At 39.3% G+C, this 23732-nt stretch overlaps 1 long non-coding RNA gene across 1 annotated transcript; it reads right to left on the bottom strand.

The window, feature by feature from the left end:
- Positions 1–1091: 1091 nt before the first annotated feature.
- Positions 1092–22832, bottom strand: LOC140465138 (uncharacterized). Its single transcript, XR_011955114.1, has 5 exons — positions 17998–22832; positions 14579–14691; positions 13394–13486; positions 13017–13143; positions 1092–6520 (listed from the first exon to the last, which is right to left on the bottom strand). It is a non-coding gene; the product is annotated as an uncharacterized lncRNA (long non-coding RNA).
- Positions 22833–23732: the final 900 nt, after the last annotated feature.

The raw sequence follows: 23732 nt of genomic DNA, 5'->3' as shown, positions 1-23732 counted from the left end.
GGAAATACAACCTGTCTGACTCAAGGCTGGTGTACAGACAGACTCTAAGGTCACACCTGTAATGTAATGTCTGAGCTAAGATGTCACCTTTTTTTGAACCGTCTATGACAGGTTCATAGAGTGACTTGAAAGAAGTTCTGTGATTCACATATTAATGAATCGAAACTTGCAACCCGTTCTAAGTGATTGAATGTTTAATAGCAATCTAGGTTTGTTCAATAGACTGCGTCAGTTGTATGATGCTTTGATCTTTTACTGTAAGTTCTGTGTCCTATGATCCTACCCCACCAGCTACCTGATGAAGGAGCAGCGTTCCGAAAGCTTGTACTTCCAAATAAACCTGTTGGACTATAACCTGGTATTGTGAAAGAGAGGCAGAGGTCACTGAAAAGTAAATATTGGTATTTTTCTAATTTACACATCGGCAAAACCCATGTTTATGTTGCAATCAGTACAGGGTCATAATTTTAATGGAGCTCAGCATTTTTACATACACATGGTCACACAATAAATAACAGAAACTTTATGCAATTTGCATTTTAGTCTTCCATTGAATAACTCTGGAAAAAGAATGTTGCTGCAAACTAAAGAGAATCAGGTCAGGAACGTAGCTCCATAAATATTACAATGCACCCTTGAAAAATGTATATGCTCAAAGCGCAAGGTAAAGGGAAATGGATTAGAACGCCATGGTTCTCAAAAGAAATTATGAAGAATCTGATCGAGGGAAAAATATAAGAACAAATGATCCTGTAAGTAATCTAATCTAATCTAATCTAATCTAATCTAATCAAAACTCCAGTGAAAGTAGGTAAATATATAAAAAAAACAGTGTGATTAGAGGACAGGCTGATTAGGTAAGGGAGAATTGGTGGAGATAGCAGGACAGAGAATTGGACTTGAGGAAACATGTGCAAGAAAAGAAAATGATCCGGCTACTTATAGAATCTGAAGAAGTTGAAAATATGGAGAAGGAGTACAAAGAGACCTGTATGACAAAGATGGAAAGCCAATTTAATGAGAAAGAAGAACATTTTCCAGGATAATTCATTACCCGATCTTCTGGAGTACAAATTATTTAGAGCTATAAAAGAACAGAAAGAAGGAAAAGCATAAGATTGTGATGCATTCCTTGCAGAAGTGAAGAATTAGAACAAATAACACAAGAATTACTTAAGTCATATGAGAAGATGGACACTAATGCAGATTTGTCAGAAGAACTTTTATGGAGCACAATTAGGCTTATTGGAGAAAGCTAATACCTCAAGATGTCAGAGCATCACACTATAGCTTTGTTTACACATGCAAGGGAAAGTCATGGTCCTAGTATATAGACTGAAAGTCAAAATGTCCACTATATTGACAGTGATCAAATCACTTCTAGGAAGTGTTCCAGAAAAATGTATAGATGTGAGCATTAATCAAACTATGAGCCTACTTTGTAGATGATAAAAAAAGCTGACAGCTGGGTAAACTATTCAAAAGCTGTTGCAAGTGCTCAAGTTGTCTGAAGAGATAAAAGAGTGATGGTAGTTTTGCACATGAAACAGACTTCTATAATGAGGACAGTATTGATAAAACTGAATCAGTCAAGAGTGAGACAAAATTATCTGCTAATGCCATTGTTCTTTATCACTTTTGGAAGACATGATAAAGAGCAATAGTTGAAGCACAGAAAGATGTCAAGTTAAGATTTTCAGATGATCAAGTCCTATTGGCTAGCATAAAATATACAGACACTAATGGACAATCTGAATAAAGAGGTGAACGCTTACGGAATGGAACCTTATGTAAGATAAGACAACGGTTATGAAGATTAGATAAAATAATGGTAAGCAAGCCAAAGTGAAGATAGTTACACTACTGCCTTGAAGAAATCAGAGCCAGAATATTCATGGCAATGAATGCATTCCGTAAAAATGAATTTCTCAGAACTGGAACAAATAGAAATCACAAGAAAAGACTATCGAAAACTGCTACTTGGAGATTCTTGTTGTACAGAACTACCGTGTACCTTGAGAAAATCAGACATCCAAAGCTGAATTTTCCCACCCAATATGGAGTAAAAATGTGTTGGGTAAGCTGTAAAATTGCAGGCATGCACTTGAACTGGTGCATGCAGCCTCCATTCCCTGCACTGACAATTCCCACCAGTGTGAAATAAGGGATTGAGTCAGGATTCTGCTTGCTGATGTCTTGTCATTGCTAGCACATGTGGAAGTGCTTATTTTAGACCTAACACAATTTTGATGGCGTTTGGCCAGTTTTGGTAGGCAATGTGAATTGCACAAGCTATTTAAATATAAAAAATGCAAATATAAATGCATTGTCTACTACATGTGCCATTAATAAATGCTGCAGCCTAGATTAAACATGTTTTTATTACAGTGAGTGATGATTGTCTAGGAAAGATAATTGACCATTAAATGATGTGATTGTCAGCTTGTTAATTCTGACGACTGGCAAGCTGTGAAGACAGTGAACAGAGAATCCTGGAAGTGGAAACATCTTCAGATGAATTTGAGTATATTTGTCCGCTACTAAACACTATTTTGCATTGCAGTGTAGTGAACTCTAGATTTGATAGTGTGAAGTATCTATACTATTTAATTTTATCCTGTAGTCGAGATCAGCCATTGGTTTGGTTATTTCAAACCTCTAACATGGCTGGTCTTCTGACTGTGTTCAAAAGTTTTAATGATTTTGCTCAGGAAGTTTTGTTGACACTGTTATTTTTTGGAAGCTCAGTATGAGTGCCCTACTGACTCCCAAATCCACGAATGGTTTATAATCCACAGTGCTTGTTTATGCAATTGTGTAGTGGAATCTCATTCTGATTATTTGCCTGACTTCTATACCCACAATTGGATTGTACTCAACAGGACTTGTTGACACAATTGTCCTGGTGAATATGTACTTGTACATTTGGCTATAGTTCAGACCTTCTCTGTGATGTTTATTTTGACAGATTTATGAGTTGTTAATAGAATAATGGATTTTAAGTGGACATTTATGTGATATTTGTATATTTTGATTTATATGCCTTTAAAAAATTCCAAATATAATTACAGAACTTGGCAGTTGCATTCTATAGTGAATTCTGGGCAATTGAATCAGGAGGCATTGAGGTGAATAGGTCTTGGGGTTATATTGAGTAGGGGGTGAGGATTAGTGAGCCCACACTAACCCACATAACTGGGTTAATGTTTCAGCAAATTGGGGTTACTTATACAGCAGACTGATTCTGTTTCCACATTATGCCAGGACCATAGGGTGACAGACCAATCTCTAATCTATCCACACCTCTCAACTTTGAAAATAATGTGGTGAACACTGCTGGGTATGAGACAGGATTATCATGTCATGTCAACTCTCACCTCAAAGATGAAAATACAGTCCCTAAATCTGAGAAAGTTGTGATTTTTGGAGAAAGATGGAACTGGTCAGTTGGAGCAATGAAGATGGTTTCAGGATAGTGCAAGTAGAAATATTGTTATTGAATATCATCAAGTAAAGGCAACCACTTGAAGTATGCTAACAAGGCATGAAAGTTTGATGAAAAATTGATTGAAGAAAGATTAGAGAAATATAGATGAAAATGATGATGTGAAATAACATGAAATTGAAATTGGAGGCTTTGTTTTGAATGATTTTGATTTAATTTGATTTGAGTTATTACTGTCACACATACTGAGATACAGTGAAAGTATTGCTTTGCCTACTGTACAGGCAATTCATAGCTTACATAAATACATCAGGGTAACAGAACAGAATGCAGAATACAATGCTACAGCTACAGAGAAGGTGCAGAGAAAGATCAACTCCAATACAGGAGAGGTCTATTAATAAGCCTGATTACAGAGGAGAAGAAGCTGTTCTTAATCTTTTGGTACAGGTTTTCAAACTTTAGTATCGTCTGCATAATGGAAAAGGGTGGAAGAGAGTATAACTGAGGTGGGAGGGGTCTTTGATTATGATGGCTGCTTTCCCAGGGCAGCAGGAAGTATAGATGAGTCAACAGAAGGAAGTCTGGTTTTCGTGATGGACTGGGCTGCATTCACAACTCTCTGCACTTTTGGGCAGTTTTCAGCAAAGCAATTGCCTTACCAAGCTGTAATGCATCTGGTTAGGATGCCTTCTATGGTGCACCTATAAAAATTGGTCAGAGTCATTGTGGACATGCCGAATTTCCTTAGCCTTCTGAGGAGCTGGAGGCGTTGGTATGCTTTGTTGACTGTAGCGTTGACATGGATGGATCAGGATAGATCACTGGTGATATCTACTCCCAGGAACTTGAAGCTCTCGACCACTTCCACCTCAGGGTACAGACAGGGATGTACCCTCCACTCTGCTTCCTGAAGTTCGATAACCAGCTCCTTTGATTTGCTGATATTGAGCGAGAGATTGCTGTCTTTGCACCATGCCACTAAGCTATCTCCTTCTTGCATTCTGTCTCATCATTGTTTGAGACCTGACCCACTACAATGGTATCAACAGTAAACCTGTAAATGGAGTTAGAGCTGAATTTGACCGGACAGTCATGAATGTGTATGGATTATAGTAATGGGTTGCGTACTTACCCTTGTGATACATCAGTGTTGAGGATTACTGTAGAGCAGGTATTGTCACCTATCCTTACAGATTGTGGTCTGTGGGCCAAGAAGTTAAGGATCCAGAGTTCTGGGTCTTGGCATTTGGAAATGAAATTGTTGGAATTATAGTGTTGAAAGCAGGGATAAAGTCAATAAATAGGAGTCTGACACTGGTGCGCTTGTTATCCAGATGTTCCAGGGATGAGTGTGAAGCCAGGGAGATGGTGTCTGCCAAGGACCTTGTTGTAGACAAATTGTAGCAGATCAAGGCAATCTGGAAGGCTGGAGTTGATGTGTGCCATTATTAACCTCTCGAAGCACTTCATAACGATGGATATCAGAGCAACCAGGTGGTAGTCATTAAGGCACAATGCCTGATTTATCTTTGGCATCGGAACGACAGTGGTTTTCATGAAGCAGATTGAAACATCACTTTCGAGTAAGGGGAGGTTAAAGATGTCTGGAAATACTCCCACCAGCTAGTCTGTGCAGGATCTGAGTGCATGGCTGAAGACTCCATCCAAGCCAGTGGCTTTCCATAGATTCATCCTCAAGGAGGCTGAGCTGATGCCTGCACTGATGACTGTGGGTACAGGTGCCCCCGAGATTTTTGGGGCAAGTGATATCATTTCACTGACCTTCTGTTCAGAACAAGCATAGAATGCATTGAGCTAATTGGGGAGGAATGCATTGTTGTCAGCAATTCTACTCAACTTCACTTTGTAGCCCATTATATCGTGTAAGCCTTACCTCAGCCGATGTGTTATGTGCGGTTAGTCTAGGACTCGAATTTAGTCAGGTATTGTCTGTTGAAGTCCCTGATGGCTGTGCAAAGATCATACCTAGATTTCTTTTATAGCTCAGAATCACCCAACCTGAACACCTCAGAACTGGTGTTCAACAGGGATTGGATCTTCCAGTTCATCCATGATTTCCAGTCGGGGAACACTCAGATTACCTTCTTTGGCACACAGTCCTCTACTCACTTACTGATGAAGAATGTGATGGTAGTGGCATACTCATTTAGGTTGGCCGCTGAATTCTTGAATATGCACCAATCCAGCAATTCCAAGCTGTCACGCAGGAATTTGTACATAACCTCAGACCAGCATTGCACCACTTTCTGTACTGGACCCTCACACTTCAGTTTCTGTGCGTAAGTCGGGAGAAGGAGCTTGACCTTATGGTCTGATTTACCAAAATACAGACAGGGAATGGAGCAGGACGCAACTTTGATGGTTGTGTGGCAATGGTCTAGAGTCTTTGGGCCTCTGGTACAACAGGAGAGGTGCTGGTGATACTCTTGAGGTTGGCCTAATTGAAGTCACCAGCCAAGATGAGATTGAAATATTCTGTCTCAAGGTTATTTGTAGCAGTGTATATTTCATCAAGTGCGCTCTTCACTTTCACATGGTGTGGGATGTAAACCATTGTCAGGATAGCAGTAATCGGCTCCCTTGACAGGTAGGAGGAATGGAACTTCATTGTTAGATATTTGATGAACAGGGAGCAGTAACACCGAGGTTGTCACATCTGAGGACCAACAGGCAGACTACTGCACCCTTTGCCTTGCCCGAGGACCAGCTGTTGATTGAGAAGCCCTGAGGCTGTAAGGCACAGTCAGGTGAAGCAGAAGTGAGCCATTTCTCTGTAAAACAGAACATACTGCAGTCTCTCAATTCTCTTTAGTAGGTGAGTTTAGCTTTAAGTTCATCCAGCTTGTTTTCAATGGCTTGGATGTTTGCCAGGAGTATACTGGGGAAAGGGGACTTGAGCTGGAAAATGTGGTGCTGGAAAAGCGCCGCAGGTCAGGCAGCATCCAAGGAGCAGGAGAATCGATGTTTCGGGCATAAGCCCTTCTTCAGGAAGGGGGCCTTGAGACCGTGTTGTTTCAAACGCACCTGTAGACCAGCATGTCTCCCACATTTCTATAAAAGCAACAGATGAGGAAAGCACAAAGAATGGAGAAATGAACAGAGAACCTGCCTTGAGGTAGTTCAGTACCATAAGGTTCAAAGTTAACAGACTAGAATCACAATTCTGATCATTAGTGTAAAGACCTAAAGGGAATGGTGCAGTACCTGACTTGTTTGTTCCTAGAATGGCACATTTATGAGTGCAGTGTGGTTGTACATCCACAGCTGAGCGGAACATTGGAGGTATCTTTATGTAGTTTGTTTCTGAGGTGAACATGGAGGAGCCAAATTCATATTGACTCACAAAGTGGCCACATTGTGAATAGAGCAACTGTGCTTGACCAACGTATATAGAGTTACAAATCACAGGACACCAGGTTATAGTCCAACAGGTTTAATTGGAAGCACTAACTTTCGGAGCACTGCTCCTTCATCAGGTGGTTGTGTACTCCACAATCACCTGAAGGACCAGCGCTCCGAAAGCTAGTGCTTCCAATTTAACCTGATGGACTACAACCTGGTGTTGTGTGATTTTTAATTTTGTACACCCCAGTCCAACACCGGCATCTCTAAATAGATTTGGACTTATGTTACTGATTAATGTTTTGCCTTAAGTTTTACTGAAGCAAATACTTACCAAAATGATAAATAACCTTGTTTTACATTTGCAAAACTCCAAGTGCTGAAATATAAACAAACTTTGAAAAATGATACTTCCTCGCCATAAGGGAAATGTGTGGTGGCAGATAAAACTTAATTATTGTAATCTTCTCGAAGAGATAAAATTAAATCAATTTTAGGAAAAAGGTTTGAATTCCATGTTAGCATTAGTCTACCTAAAGTCCCTGGTACAATAAGGGAGGTCAAGCACAAAGTTTTACTACATTGTTTACACATGTAAGAACAACAACTATGATGGATTTCAAAGGAAGGAAATATAAATCACACAAAATCTGAGTCAGATGTGTGCTTGTAAAGTAAAAGGGTTCACGTCTTGCTGACAAATAAAACTTTAGGCTTCCAGCTATCTTGCATAAACCTCAATAACATTAAACATTCTCCAATTGAATTCCATTGACAAGAATGACAACATTTTCAAACAGTATCCATGTAGACACAAATTATTACCAAATGAAGGCAAAAAACCCTCTAATTAGCTGAAGAAATGAACTTGTAATATCAAAAAGAAAGTCTCAAGGCATTTTACAGAAAAATGCATGGGAAATTATCATCAGGCCACGAAAGGAGGGAGTATGGGTAGTAACCAGAATGGTTAGGATTAGTAATGCTGGAGATAATTATTCAGTTCGAGTGGGACAAGCCCACTAGGATCTAAAGTTTTAGTTGTTAGGAGATAGGGAGCCAATGACATGAGGTATCAGGTGATCTGCTAAAGAAGCAAGAATGATACTAGGAAAATCCTGATCACTCAGCAAGTTTTGGGGTATGGAATGCACTGCCTGGAAATGCAGTGGGGGTAGATCCAAATGAGGTAATCAAGAGGTCACTGGATGATTATTTGGATGAAAATAATGTGCAAGGCACTGGGGAGAAAGCAAAAGATCAGCACGAGGTAATAATACGCGTTCAACAAGCTTGTGCAAGCAAGATGGGCTGAATAGTCTACTTCTGAACAGTAATATTTCTGTGTTTCTGTGAATGAAACTCAGAGCAGGAGAAGATGCATCTTGTAGTTTTAGACTGGTTGGAGGCTATACAATGTGTAATGGGTGAAAAGTAACTGCGCAGCTGCAGCAATGCAGACTGCAACATATTGGTGATGTTGCCAAAAGCTGGTGTCAAAAGAGGTTTCACTGTGACTTCGATGGCCACTGGCAAAAATATAATCTCCCAGTCAGCAGGCTATAGATCCAGTTACAACAAATTGCATAGGCCAGCAATGGCTTGTTTGCTGAGGCACAGTCACTTCATGCATTACTACACAAAAATATCTACAGAGCTAACTTTTGACCTATAGCCTTGAGGCCTCAGTGAAAGCCTCATTAAAATATTCCTATTTATTGAGAATTAATAACTCATCAACAATATAAGCATGCAAATATAGCTGTTGTTTGTCATGTACGTTATCAGGAGTGTACTGGAAAATGACACAATTGCACTTAAAAGTGTTAAGTTCTCAAGAATGTTGTATAATTTTAATAGGAGGTCTTCAGAAGCATATATAGCATTGCAAAATAATTTATATGCCACTGCTATAACCTCTGTACAAGTGGTGAGTTTTGAAAAATGTATGAAATGTTATGCAAAAACAGAAGGAATGCTTGGATTCTGAGAAAATAGCACTCTCTTAGATAGCATGTGATAAAGAAAGCGTTGCAGTGAAACACTGCAAATATTACTGCTGTTTGCATTTTGAAGCAGTACAGTACTTTCGAAGACTGTATTAGACTCCCAAGTGGGTAAAAACAATGACTGCAGATGCTGAAAATCAAATACTGGATTAGTGGTGCTGGAAGAGCACAGCAGTTCAGGCAGCATCCAACGAGCAGCGAAATCAACGTTTCGGGCAAAAGCCCTTCATCAGGAATGAGGAATTCCTGATGAAGGGCTTTTGCCCGAAACGTTGATTTCGCTGCTCGTTGGATGCTGCCTGAACTGCTGTGCTCTTCCAGTTAGACTCCCAAGTGACAAGCTCTGTTGTTTATAATGAGAGATTTTACCTCTTGCATTGCATCTCTTTGCCTCATTTAATTAATTCCAATAGTTTGCAATGAATTCACAAAATGGCCCCACTTATACAGTAAGAAAGTGGTGGTTAAGGGGTCAAACTTTGAAAATTGACTTGGACAGTTTAACTTCGATAAATATGAGGTGTTGCAATTTGGTAGGGCAAACCAGGGCAGGACTTAGACAGTTACTGATAGGGCCCTCGGAGTGTTGCTGAACAAAGATCCCTATGAGTGCAGGTGCACAGTTCTTTGAAAGTGGAGTCGCACATAGATAGAATGGTGAAGAAGGTATTTGGCACACTTGGCTTCATTGGCTAGAACATTGAATATAGGAGCTGGAATGTCATGTTGCGGCTGTAGAGGAAATTGCTGAGGCCACTTTTAGAATACTGCATACTATTCTGGTCTCCTTGCTATTGGAAAGATATTATTAAACTTGAAAGGGTGCAGAAAAGATTTACAAGGATGCTGCCGACACTAGAGGGTTTGAGTTATTGGAAGGGGCTGAGTAGGCTGGGGCTTTCGTCCCTGGATCATCAGAGATGGAGTGGTAAACTTATAGAGGATTATAAAATCAGAGGGGTATGAATAGTCAAGGTCTTTGTCTTAGGGTAGGAGAGTCCAAAACTAGAGAGCATATGTTTCAGGTGAGAGGGGAAAGATTTAAAAAGGACATGGATGGTAACAATTTCACACAGAGGGTAGTGCATGTATGAAATAGGCAGCTGGAAGAAGTGACAAAGGCAGGTACACTGACAACATTTAAAAGGCATCTCGGGTATAGGAATAGGAAGGGTTTAGAAGAATATGGTCCAAATGTTCACAAATGGGCCTAGAGCAGATTGGCATTCGTCAGTGAGGTCAAGTTGGATTGCAAGGTCAGTTTCCATGCTATATAATTCTACGACACTCTCTTTCTGTCAATTGCCATTGTAACCCCAGAGCTTTCTTGGGTTGCAAAGGGATCCCCTGAATAGAGATCTGTGCTTTATGACTTTATTTAGGTCATTTGGGCCTCAAAACAATTTTAATTGGTGGGGTAGGAAGATTTGTGCATTGGTGAAATCGTTTAGTAAAACCTAACAGGTTGGTATTTTCCAAATGAGTGACAAGGCTGGAAGCTGCATTTAAAGAGGCTTTCTCCCAGGCCACAAGGCTAAGCTTTGACTAAGCCAAACTGACAGCTTTTCCATGGTTACAAGAATCAAACCAACATGAGCTTAATTTAAACAGAAAGTTCTGGAAATAGTCAGCAGGCTAGGAAACCTCACTACGCAATTGCTCACTGCATGAATCCAAATTACATGTACCAAGTAGCACAGCAGCACCTGGTCCCCCAGCTTGCCAAGCTTCCTGATGGAGATAAGTGCAAGACTCACCACTGAAAACCATGGCAGCCGAGATGACTTTTAACAAAAAGGTCTCATTCAAGTGAGTACTCCGTAACAGAATTGGAGCAAAGGAATCACATATATTTCTTAGAAGTTTTTTTTAAAAACACGAAGTGGTAACCTAGCATCTTGTTAGCTTGTTTTGCATTAAGTTATTAATTAATTAAATTATTTTAAACAAAGCAGAAAGCTTAACTGTATACGCTTTCCTTTTCCTCCATGTGTATTTGTTTGCTTTCTTGCCTGCTCTAGATTATTTCCTGGATTACTGGGGGTCCAGGACTCCAGTTTGAGAACCAGAGTATTGAAAAGCATGGAATATAAAATGGAGCTGAAGGTAAAAAAAGAAACACTACACTAAATTCTTCTACTGTGTTGGAATACTGTACAGGGTGTTCTGGTATAATGCAACAATTGCATTCCTCTGCAACTTCATGCTATAGAAAATAATGCTGTAGAAAATCGCTATAGGCAATTGCCACACCCATTCAGTAGAAAGTTTGCACTATCCAAAGTGTCCACAATTCATCAATCATGTTATAGCCAACTTGCACTGATGAAACACGTGTTATACCAGAACAACCTGTACTCCTCAAATGATTAAATAACTCCGAACTATGGTTTGCACAAGTCTTTTGAATATTCCTCAGAATTTCATATTCTACAAAGTATTCTGTGCCCTACTGAGAACTAGGACTGGATTGGCACAAAATGGCAGAGAAGCAGTGAGTGCTTTTTTGGAAGGAACGTTTGAGCCGAGACTAAGTCCTCAATGTGGATGTCTCAACTACATCTCATAGCACACTACCTATCACTACCCCAGCTTAACACAAGTACAACAATGGCAGATTCCCACCAAAATACTGAAATACAGTTGGTAGCAGAGAAATCTGGAAGGAAGAGAGCTTGCCAGCAGATGTCTAAGATGCTGTTATTGTCACTATTATGAAAGGAGATGAGGATGAATGTGTTACTGTAGAGCAGTGTCCCTCCTACCTGCCACAGGGAAGGTCACTGAAAAAGCCCTCAATCGCCGTCTCCCATTGGTTTCTATCAAAGTCACAATGTGGCTTACATCAATCATATGCACAACTGGACATGATCTTCACAGCAAGGCAAGTCCCAGACTACTGCAGAGAACAGCAGCAAGCTCGACACAAATTACCCTCTTCAACCTCAGAAAGGCTTCTGACTTTGTCAGTTGGGAGTGATTATGGAGCATTCCGTTCAAGTTTGGCTGCCTGCAGAGATTCATCACCATTGTCCACTTTCTGCCTGATGACATTCAAGCAGTGATCCTCACCAATGGAATAACCACAGACCAACTATATGTGCATACTGGGGAACAGCAAGGCTGTGTCATAATGCTCTTCTGTATCCGCCTTGCTGTAACACTCTGCTGCATATCCATAAAGCTTCCCACTGATATAAAGCTTCTCTACAGGATGAGTACTGCCTGTATCACCTCTAATCCAGAACCAAGACCTCCTCTACCTCTATAATCGAGGCTGCAGTATGCAGATGACACTTGCATGCTCACATACTCAGAGGCCAAGACCCAAAACATTTTTGACACATTAATAAAAATGTTTGTGAGAACAGGTCTGAGGTTAATCATCTGCAAGCCCAAGGTTCTCCCATCATGCAACACTATCACTGACTATTAAGTTCTTCCAATGTGGATCAATTCTCATATCTTAGGAGCCTCCTTTCACAATGGCAGACATTGACAGTAAAATTCAACATCATCTCCATATGCCAGTGTAACAGCTGGCCATTTGAGGATTAGAGTGTTGCTTGATAATAAAGATGTCAAACCCAGCACTTTACTCATGGTCTACAGGGTAATAGTGTTACCTGCCATTCTCTAAATGTTAGAGACATGGAAATATATGATTTCTGAAATTCCTAGAGAAATATTGTCAGTGATACCTATGCAAAATACTACAAATTCAATGGCAGGATAGGTACTTCAATATCACTATCCTCTCTCAGACTAGAATCCCCAGCACTGAGACACTGGTTACTGTCAAAAGACTGTTGGGTCAGCCACGTTGTTGGCAAGCTTGACACAAGATTCCCTGAACAAGCTCTCTACTCCAAGCTCTGTCATGACAAGCAGTCACCAGGAGAGAGAAAGTCTCCCTGAAATGACCCAAGACCATCCAAACTGGAGAAAAATCATCCGTGAAGCTGTTAACTGACACAAGCATTTCTGCCAAGTCCAGGTGAAGGCCAAGCATAAATAGTGGAAAGAGCATGTGAAAACTGAGAAAGGTCTCCAGGACAATAATGTTGCCTTTCCTTATGCAACAGAGACATGGACAACATGCGCCTTCTGAAATCTCCACGAGAAATATCATCAGCAATATCCATGCAAAATTCTGCAAATCTAATGACAGAATTGGCACTCCAATATCCACTCACCTGACTCTTCAAATGCTACCTGTCCCACCTCTGGTAGAGTGTTTAGTCACAGTCACCTCAGGACCCACAAGTGCAGAATTGATAAAGTTATCCTTCGTGTGATTGCATAAGAAGAAAGAGGAGAAGACTGCTCTTTGGAATGGGAGAGAACGAAACTTGCATATTTATTGCAAGTTAAAAAAAATAAATTAGTAATCTGTTTGAGCCCATTAAATACATAAATATCGTAACATTCTCTCAATACTGATTTGACAAACTATGGTTCAGACTGGATGTAATCTGTAAATTGATTCACAGATTTACCACATTACAAATTGTTCAGGTGGCATATACCAAAATGTTAGTGGCGTTACACTTAACTTTTATCTTTAGGTTACCTTGTATGTATCATTATTGTCTACATTTGAGAAATAATCCTCTGTGGATGTGTAATAAATGCTGGCCTGGCCTTTGATGTCCACAACCTGTGACTGAATTAAAAAAAATGAATTACCTACTTTCTGAAAAGCATTGTTAAAACACTTTTCACATTCAGTGTTTTCTATTATGAATATTACACAGCATTATAGTTTAGAAAGGAGAAGATATAGTCAATAAGCCTTTGCAAATCCTTCTAGCCAAAAATAAATGACAATCACTTCTCTTCCCAAGTTTAGTAAAGACATTATGTGAACTTTAAAAGAAAAGGTTAAATATTATTGTAGAAGCTGCAAAAAATATTAAGTAGATTCTTGACATTAATCTTCAAGTCCCTAGATCCAATTATTTTGCTTTAGAATCCCATAATAAAGTAGACGTAAGCAATGCAAAGGTCATGAAGAAATATATTTGTAAGATGCTTGAGGGTCATTCCCTAGAATCTTCGAAGAAATTAAAAGGAAATAATTGAGAATCTGGAGAATACCTTTGAAACACTTCCACAGTCCATGGAGAAACAACATCAAAGCTTGCCTCATGAATATTTTTATTACCCATTTCCGTAACACTTCAAAAAAAAAAATTTATTTTAAAACCGACATTTAAAAACAAATACTGAGGAGCTCATTATATTCTCCCACTCATCACAAGCAAATGTACTGGTCACTGCTGGGATTCATAACAATAGCACATCTTTAAAGGCCAGCTGCACACCAGTGCCAACAGCTTAGAATTGCCCTGCAGTTCCTGTCAACTGATCAGACAAGTTGGACAGAAGAAAGTTGTTACTCTGCGCTGCCAACAAGAAGCTACAGGTCCTGGTAGATGAGGTGAGTGTGCAGTTACTGCTATTGAGTGTAACCTTTGATATTGATATCTGGTGTCCAAGATAGGTGGTTGGGGTAACATGCAGTGAGTTGAGTTGCCAAGTAATGCTCTGACATTCATGTTGGGAACTGCTACCATCAAGATTCCATCTGGCAGTTGGGAGAATGGGAAACTGTATATCAATGAGGTGAAATGATACAATAATGAAGCTGTTAATGCCTGCTATTACATTTAGGCAGTTCTCTAGATGCTCATTAGCAAGAATTTCAATTTGCTTTTCTACATATTGTTGAAAAATGGGAGAGTTTGCTCCTTACATTGGGAATTTTCTGACTGCTGGTCTCACACAATTCTGCAAAATATCTCATCAATGCTCATATCATTCAGACGTTGGGAAGTCAGCCCTCAGATTCAATCAGTCTGTCAGCATCTGCGGAGAAGGAAACAGAATTCATATTGCATATTGTTGACGCTCAATTAAAACTTCATGATGAAAGATCACTGACCTTGAAGTCTAATTCTGTTTCTCTCATCATAGGCATTGCTGGACCTACTGAGTACTTCCAACAGTTTCTGTTTTTTGCTAATTTAATAGCAATCATTCTGAGAAAAGTGATCAAAACTCCTAGAACATGACAATGGTTTTACAATTACTCCCAGCTCTAAACAATGCCCTGAACTCTGTAACAGCCATTCCTCTGGGTCACAATATTCCAGATTGAAGTCTCCACCCAAGGTTGAAGCACAAAAATAAATCAAGGTTGATATTCCACTTTAGATGAGATGTTAGATTTGGTACTGGGTAATGAACCCGGACAGGTGTTAGATTTGGAGGTAGGTGAGTACTTTAGTGATAGAGACCACAATTCGGCTATGTTTACTTTAGTGATGGAAAGGGATAGGTATATACCGCAGGACAAGAGTTATAGCTGGGGGAAAGGCAATTACAATACAATTAGGCAAGTTGTGGGATGCAGAGGATGGAGAAGGAAACTGCAGGGGATGGGCACAGTCAAAATATACAGCTCATTCAAGGACCAGCTACTGCGGGTCCTTGATAAATATGCACCATTCAGGAGGAAGTTGTCGAGCGCGGGAGCCGTGATTTACTAAGACAATTGAATCTCTTGTGAAGAGGAAGAAGGCGGCTTACGCTAGGATGAGATGTGATGGCTCAGTTAGGGCGCTTGTGAATTACAGATTAGCCAGGAAAGACCGAAAGGAAGAGCTAAGAAGAGCCAGGAGGGGACATGAGAAGCCATTGGTAGATAGGATCAAGGAAAACCCTAAGGCTTTCTATAGCTATATCAGGAATAAAAGAATGACTAGAGTAAGATTAGGGCCAATCAAGCATAGTAGTAGTAAGTTGTGTGTAGAGTCAGAGGAGATAGGGAAAGTGCTAAATGAATGTTTTTCGTCAGTATTCACACTAGAAAATGACAATGTGGTCAAGGAGAATACTGAGATACAGGCTACTAGACTAAATGGGATTGAGGTGCATAAGGAGGAGGTGTTAGCAATTCTGGAAAGTGTAAAAATAGATAAGTCCCCTGGGCCGGATGGAATTTATCCTAGGATTCTCTGGGAAGCCACAGAGGAGATTGCTGAGCCTTTGGCTTTGATCTTTATTCCGTCATTGTCCACAGGAATAGTGCGAGAAGACTGGAGGAGAGCAAATGTTGTTCCTTTGTTCAAGAAGGGGACAACCCCGGAAATTATAGACCTGTGTGCCTTACTTTGGTTGTGGGTAAAGTGTTGGGAAGGGTTATAAGAGCTAGGATTTATGATAATCTGGAAAGGAATAAGTCGATTAGGGATAGTCAGCATGATTTTGTGAAGGGTAGGTTGTGCCTCACAAACCTTATTGAGTTCTTTGAGAAGGTGACCAAACAGGTGGATGAGGGTAAAACAGTTGATGTGGTGTATATGGATTTCAGTATGGCGTTTGATAAGGTTCTCTACAGTAGGCTATTTCACAAAGTCCGGAGCCATGGGATTGAGGGTGATTTAGCAGTTTGGATCAGAAATTGGCTAGCTGAAAAAAGACAGCGGGTGGTTGATGGGAAATATTCATCCTGGAGTTCAGTTACTAGTGCGGTACCGCAAAGATCTGTTTTGGGTCCACTGTTGTTTGTTGTTTTTATAAATAACCTGGATGAGGGCATAGAAGGATGCTTTAGTAAACTTGTGGATGACACTAAGGTCAGTAGTGTTGTGAACGGTGACGAACAAAGTTGTGGGTTACAGAGACATAGATAAACTGCAGAGCTGGGCTGAGAGGTGGCAAATGGAGTTTAATGTGGAAAAGTGTGAGGAGATTCACTTTGGAATGAGTAACAAGAATGCAGAGTTCTCAGCTAATGGTAAGATTTTTGGTAGTGTAGATGAGCAGAGAGATCTTGGTATCCAGGTACATAGATCCTTGAAAGTCGCCACCCAGGGTGATAGGGATGTTAAGAAGGCATATGGTGTGTTAGCTTTTATTGGTTGAGGGATTGAGTTTTGGACTCATGAGGTCATGCTGCAGCTGGACAAAACTCTGCAGCAGCTATATGTGGAGTATTGTGTATAGTTCTGGTCACCGCATTATAGGAAGGATGTGGGAGCTTTGGAAAGGGTTCAGAGGAGATTTACTAGGATGTTGCCTGGTATGGAGGGAAGGTCTTATGAGGAAAGGCTGAGGGGCCTGAGGCTGTTTTCATTAGAGAGAAGGTATGAGATGTGACTTAATTGAGAGATATAAGATAATCAGAGGGTTAGATAGGTTAGACAGTGAGAGCCTTTTTCCTCGGATGGCGATGGCTAGCACGAGGGGACATAGCTTTAAATTGAGGGTTGATAGATATAGGACAGACGTCAGAAGTAGTTTCATCACTCAGAAAGTAGTAGGGAGCGTGGAACGCACTGCCAGCAACTATAGTAGTAGACTCGGCAACTTAAAGGGCATTTAAATGGTCAATGGATAGGCATATGGATGAGAATGGAATAGTGTAGGTTAGACGGGCTTCAGATTGGTTTCACAAGTCGACGCAACATTGAGGGCCAAAGGGCCTGTACTGCGATGTAACGTTCTATGTTAAATTAAGTTCTGCCCAGTTGGGTGGAATGTAGAAGATCAGATGAATAAAAGCTATGGAATTGTCCTGGCCAATATTTATCCTTTATTGCATATCAACATAATTAACAAATTATCTCATCATTACCAAATTGCTATTTGTAGGAGTTTGTGTGTGCAGATTGGCTGCCACATTTTTAACATTACAATAGAAATGCACTTCAAAAATACTTAATTGGTTCTAAAAAGCTTAGAGTCATTGACGATTGTAAAAAGTGGGGCATAAACGTACATTTGTTTCTTTCTGAATGCAAATCCAAAAAAGGTGACATGAGTTAGCTGCTATGACCTATAGTTTGTGTTATGGACCAGACCAGGTTCCCTCAAAATATTTTAAAAAGGTAGCCTAGGCCCTAACATTTTCTTATTTTAAAGGCAAATGTAAAGTGTCTGTTCCTGGTGTCATGCAACTGGTCAAACAACTCAATGTTAAGCAAAGCAATTTGTTTAAACACTGTAGCTAAAAAACAACCAAAGAAAAAGGAAGTAGAATAACTTAACTCTATTGGAAAACTTTAAAAAAAGGATACATTAACTATTACTAAGTAACGTTTTCACTGTAGTAACATCACATAAACACATCCCTTGGCAAATAAAGAAAATTTAGACACAGATTCTCACATGCAGTTCTCCAATCCATGGGGGAAAGAAACAGCAATAGAAAATTCAGACAGAGCAGAAGCAAGGAGACATTCACTGAAACTTTCAGCTATTATGAAACTTCAATAGCTTCCGCTGCTATTCAGGAATCCTGATCTGTGAAAGCTGGCCACAGCTATTCAGGCTGCATTAAAAAATCCAAGATCTCCCAAGCTGTTTACTCAAATGGTCATCAGTAGTCAACTCGCCTTACAATCTCTCTTCAAAAAAAAAGACAGGACAAAATAACCTCTTAAAGTGACATCGTCATATTTGTTTGACCAACAGTAAATTTAAAAACACAAGAAAACATGACCTCCTCGAATAAAAGTTTTATATTTACTACCAATTTCTCTTGAAATGAAACCACTTGAGTAGGGTACCATGAGCCAGTTAGTACACAATACCTCATGAACAACTCACGTTACGTCCAGCAGTTTTGGTGTTTAACGATTAAGATATCATCCTAAGTAATGCGATGTAAGAATATGAATGTTAAATGGCACAACTGTCTGATCACATATGCAAACATGTACCAAATTGAAAGATCTTGAGTATGAGGAAAATATTCGAAAACAGGAGTCTAGATATACAACATATGGTCTAAACCAATCATGAACCAATTATGTGTAACATTTATTTTCTCTTTACAATAGTTGAACATTATTAGGCACATGCTTTAACATTAATGAGAATTTCAGATCTAAATGCATTGTACAATGATCACTAATACTTTGTGGTATAAAGAAGTTTGAACATTGATATAAATTAGAAAAGAATTACAGGATCATATCCAAGAACTTCTGGAAAACAAAGAATGCATCCTTCAGGAAATGTAAATGATTATTAAAATAACCAAAAATTAACCAATTTACCTTATGACAATGAATAAAGGTTACCCACTTCCTTGTAGCTCCTTCATTCTTTGAATGAAAGATATCCTGCATACAATGTAGGAATAAAGTCCAGGTTTGGGGAAATTGTGCTACACATGGATTTAAAAATATGATATTGCAGCTTCTGCTCCAGAGCTCTTAGCTCCACTGATTTGTCCAAAGGTTAGTGGGAGAAACAGCAGCCAAAGCAACAAAGTCAAGACAATTGGGCACAGTGGGAGTATATCCTCTGAAAAGGAAAATGTAGGACAAACAAATCCAGCAAACCTTCTGTGACAAATGAGATTAAAAAAATTAAAGAACTATAGTGTGTTTATATTAGAAATCAGGTGGTAACTACAGTTGAAAACCAAGCTGAAAACAGAAGGTTCAGAAGGAAGATGAAAAATCAAATACGAGAAGCAAAGAAGGATTTTGAAAAAATACTGGCGGCTAATGAAAAGGGAAATCACCAAATCATTTGTAAGCACATAAATAGAAACAAGGGTGGTAAAAGGATGACCAGGGCCAATTAGGGACCAAAAGGACCAATTGTCTTTCACTCTTTCTAAATTCAGTGGGGCACTGATGAATTGGAGAATTGCAGACAATATACCCTTGCTCAGAATAAGTTGTAAATATGGGGCCTGAAATCATAGATCAGTCAATTTAACTTCATTACTGGGAAAACTTTTGGAAACAATTATTTGGGATACATACGGGTATGAAAAAATATAGATTAATTCAGAAGAATCTGCATGGATTTGTTCAGACGAAAGTTGTATCTAACTAACGTTTTTCAGAGGTATGAGAGAGTATTGATGAGGGGAAGGCTGCTAATTTAGTGGATATGGACTTCTCAAAGGCACTGTATATAATGCCACACAACAGAACCCGTGAGAAAATTATGGGCCATGGAATAAAAGGGACAGTAGCAATGTAGATATAAAATTGGTTGAGCATTAGGAAAGAGAGACTGGCAGTTAATGTTTATTTTTTTCAGACTGGAAGAAGTTTAAAGTAGAGTTCCCCAGGGGATGGTAGTTATACTTGTTTCTTTCCTGATATGTATAAATTTTATAGATCTTGGTGGACAGGGGATAATTTCAAAGTTTACACATGATACAAAATCAGAGAATTGTAGACGGTAAAAAGAATAGTGTGGAATAAAAAAAAGAGTATTGTAATATTGGTGGAGTGGGTGGATGAGTGGCAGATGAAGTTCAATACAGAGAAGTGATGTGATACACCTTGATACAAAGAACAGGAAGAGAGCATATAAAGATAGAAAGTACTATTATTGAGTATGCAGGAACAGACAGACCTGGATATATATATGTGTGCATAAGTCATTAAAAGTGCAAAGAACACTGTTTTTGAAGTTTCAACAAAGGGACAAGAGTATATGAGTTTATATCGGATACTGGTTAGATCTCCGCTTATGTACAATTCTGGATGCCACATAATAGGAAGGATGACATAGGAAGGATATTGGATACAGGACAGAAGAGGTTTACAAGAATAGTCCAAGGATGAGAGACTTCAGTTATGAGGAAAGATTGGAGAAATTGGGACTGATTTTCCTGAAAAGGAGTAAGCACAGAGGAGATTTGATAGATGTTTTCAAGATTATGAGGGCAATATAGGGAGAAACCATGCCCACTCATAAGCTGATTGAGAATCAGAGAGCACAGTTCTAAAGTGTTTTGCAAAACATACAAGTGTAACCTGAGAAAAAGAAATTCACACAGTATATAGTTAGGAGTTAGAATGCGCTGCCTGAAGATTTGGTAGAAACAGGTTCAATTGAGGCATTCAAGAGAGTATTGGATGATTATTTAAAGAGAAACAATGGGCAGCATTAAGTGGAAAAGGAAGGATATTGACAGCAAGTTAAAATGCTCTGAGAGTGAGTACAGAAGTGATGGGCTGAAGCTGTTCTCCTGTAGTGTAACAATTCTGTGAAAGAATGTCCTCATGCATACCAGTCGATAGTTTGCTATAGTCGGAGCTAAACTTAAGCAAACAACTTAGTATTAACTTTCCTCCCCATGATGCTACTTGGTTTTAAATAATGTTACAGCAAAACGTAAAGATTCTTTTGTCTGTAGCTACATTGTAATTACAAGCCCTCTGATTCACAACAATGGAACTTCCTTTGATCCATTCAGAATTACTTGCACATCTTCTACTGGAGTGGCAGATGTGGAATACAATCTTATCCTTTTGTCTGGTCTCAAAAGCTATTTGCAAATTTTGAACAACATAGCACTACTAAAGTATCACAAATGGGTCAAATATTTGAAAATGTAGGTAGTATGATCAGTAAGTTTGCAGACGACATGTAAATTGACTGAATTGTGGACATTGAAGATGGTTATCGAAGGATACAAAGGTGCAAAAGAGTTTTACCAGGACGTTGCCTACATTGGAGGGTGTTAGCTATAAGGAGAGGTTGGTAAAATTTGGATTGTTTTTGCTGAGGGTGATCTGCTAGAAAATAAAAAAAATGAAGGGCATGGATAAAGTCTTTTTCCCAGGATGGAAATGTCAAATTCTATGGGACATAATGTGAGAAGGGAAATAGGGCAGCATGGTGGCTCAGTGGTAAGCACTGCTGCCTCACAGTGCCAGGAACCCAGGTTCAATTCCTGCCTCAGGCGACTTTCTGTATGGAGTTTTCACATTCTCCCCATGTTTCCTCTGGGTGCTCCGGTTTCCTCTCACAATCCAAAGATGTGCAGGTCAGGTGAATTGGCCATGCTAAATTGCCCATAGTGTTATGTGCATTATTCAGGGGTAAATATAGGAGAGTGGAATGAGTCTGGGTGGGTTACTCTTCAGAGGGTCAGTGTGGACTTGTTGGGCTGAAGGGTCTGTTTCCATACTGTAGGGAATCTAATCTAGTTTAAAGGCGATCTGCAAGGAAAGTTGATTACATAGTATGGTTGGTGCTGGAAATGCCCTGCAGGAAAGGTGATAGGAGCATATAGGATAACAATATTTAAGAGGTATTTTGACAGACACATGAACAGTCAGGGAATAGAGGAATGCACAGCATGTGCAGACAAATGGGATTAGTATAAAATGGTTTCTTGGTCAGCACAGATATGATTTGGCGAATGGTATGTTCCTGTGCTGTACTGTTCTAAAACAATCTTCATAAAATTATTTTACTTGCAACAAATAAAATGACACTGATTTTAAATCCACAGTTTCCTCAGGATACTCAGCTCCTTGAGTATCCTGTGTGACTTCATTAACTTTAACAGGAAGACTTGCTAGCAGTTGGAAGAATTGCTTAAAGTTAGCTCTTGGACTTTCCTATTGTTTGAACATTTATATAGAGTTTAGTTATTACTTTTCAGAGTCTTATTCCTTTTTGTTTCTACTACGATATATTGATAAATTTCCTAAGTTTACCCAGTGCACTTTGGTCTGGTGATATCACTCATTTTATCTTTGAATGTGGAAAGTAGATATCCTGTCCCTTAACAAAGGGTTTTCAGTTTGGAAATAAACATCAAGTCTGAACCATCTGACCTATAACTGGGATGCATAAGGATACTGAGTTCAGTTTATAGCAGACTTGCTCAGTTTGTAAAATCCTTCAGCTAGCTGTGAAAATAGGAATAAATGTTGAAAAACCATGAACTGCAATCCAGGAAGAAACACAACATCCTTGCAGCACAGTGGGGGGTTGTTATTATCACTGTGCAGAGAATGTTTAGTTTTAAAATAAAGATGATGGTAAATAGCAAGCTTCTCCATCTTGTATCCTCCAAGCACGAGATGCAGAACAAACTGGTACAGGGTGGGTGAAGAAAGAAACTTTAAAGCAATTGTAAGACTAGTTACAATCCGCTAATGACAATGTCATACACTGCACTTACATCTAAACAGTAATGTTTAGTAAATATGTGAGCATTGTTGTACATTGTAGCTTACATTGCTGCTGAATTGGTGTCTTGAGAAGCCCATAAAGCAACCATGGGGAATTGGATACTTGATTAAACTACTGTACCTTCTGGGTTTCCACCCTGCAAGTTGGTAACAACATAGATGGGTTCATAAGTCTAGTTAGTATGTGTTAATCACAGGCTTATTTCATACAATTTCATGACAGGAAAATAAATTTAGACTAATTGCTCTACGTTAAAAACCTCCAATTTGTGAGTATTTACATAAATAAACTGATGTTCCAATTCTGATATGACTGGTTAACTAATGAGCTAATTTCTTGATCAGTCACATTGGGATTGGGAAGTAAACTTGGAAAAAAAACCCTAAAGATGAATCTCAAGGTTACTTTGTTAAGATGACTGATTAAAAAAAAACTCCAAATAATGTTTCCAAGTCACTAATTGATGCAACTACACTAACAAATTTAACTACCTACCATTCACAACAAATACACATAAAGCTTGACTTTGAGACATTCAAATATATTTTATATTAATTTGCAAAGTAACACAGAGGATTGATGAAGCTAGTGCAGTGGAAGTAGTCTACATAGATTTTATTAAGGCATTTGACCATGTTGACAAGTTAAATCCAAAACTGACTCAGTGATCAAAACAGATGGTAATGTTCAATAGGAAAAAAAACAAAGAACTGCAGGTGCTGGAAATCAGAAACAAAAACAGAAATTGCTGAAACACCACAAGGCCTGGGGGTTGGGTTAAGGACTTGGGAATAGGTGCTCAGGCCTTAAAATTATTGAATTTGACTTTATGTCCTGAAGGCTACAGGGTCTCTAGCCTTCAGGAGGAGAGGGTGGAGTGGATAGGTGGAAAAGGAGATAGGCAGGTCGGACAAGTCAAGGAGACAGTGCTGAGCTGG

The sequence above is a fragment of the Chiloscyllium punctatum genome, chromosome 3 (assembly GCF_047496795.1).
Source record: "Chiloscyllium punctatum isolate Juve2018m chromosome 3, sChiPun1.3, whole genome shotgun sequence".
NCBI lineage: Eukaryota > Metazoa > Chordata > Chondrichthyes > Orectolobiformes > Hemiscylliidae > Chiloscyllium > Chiloscyllium punctatum.
This window is presented reverse-complemented; position numbering and strand designations above follow the sequence as displayed.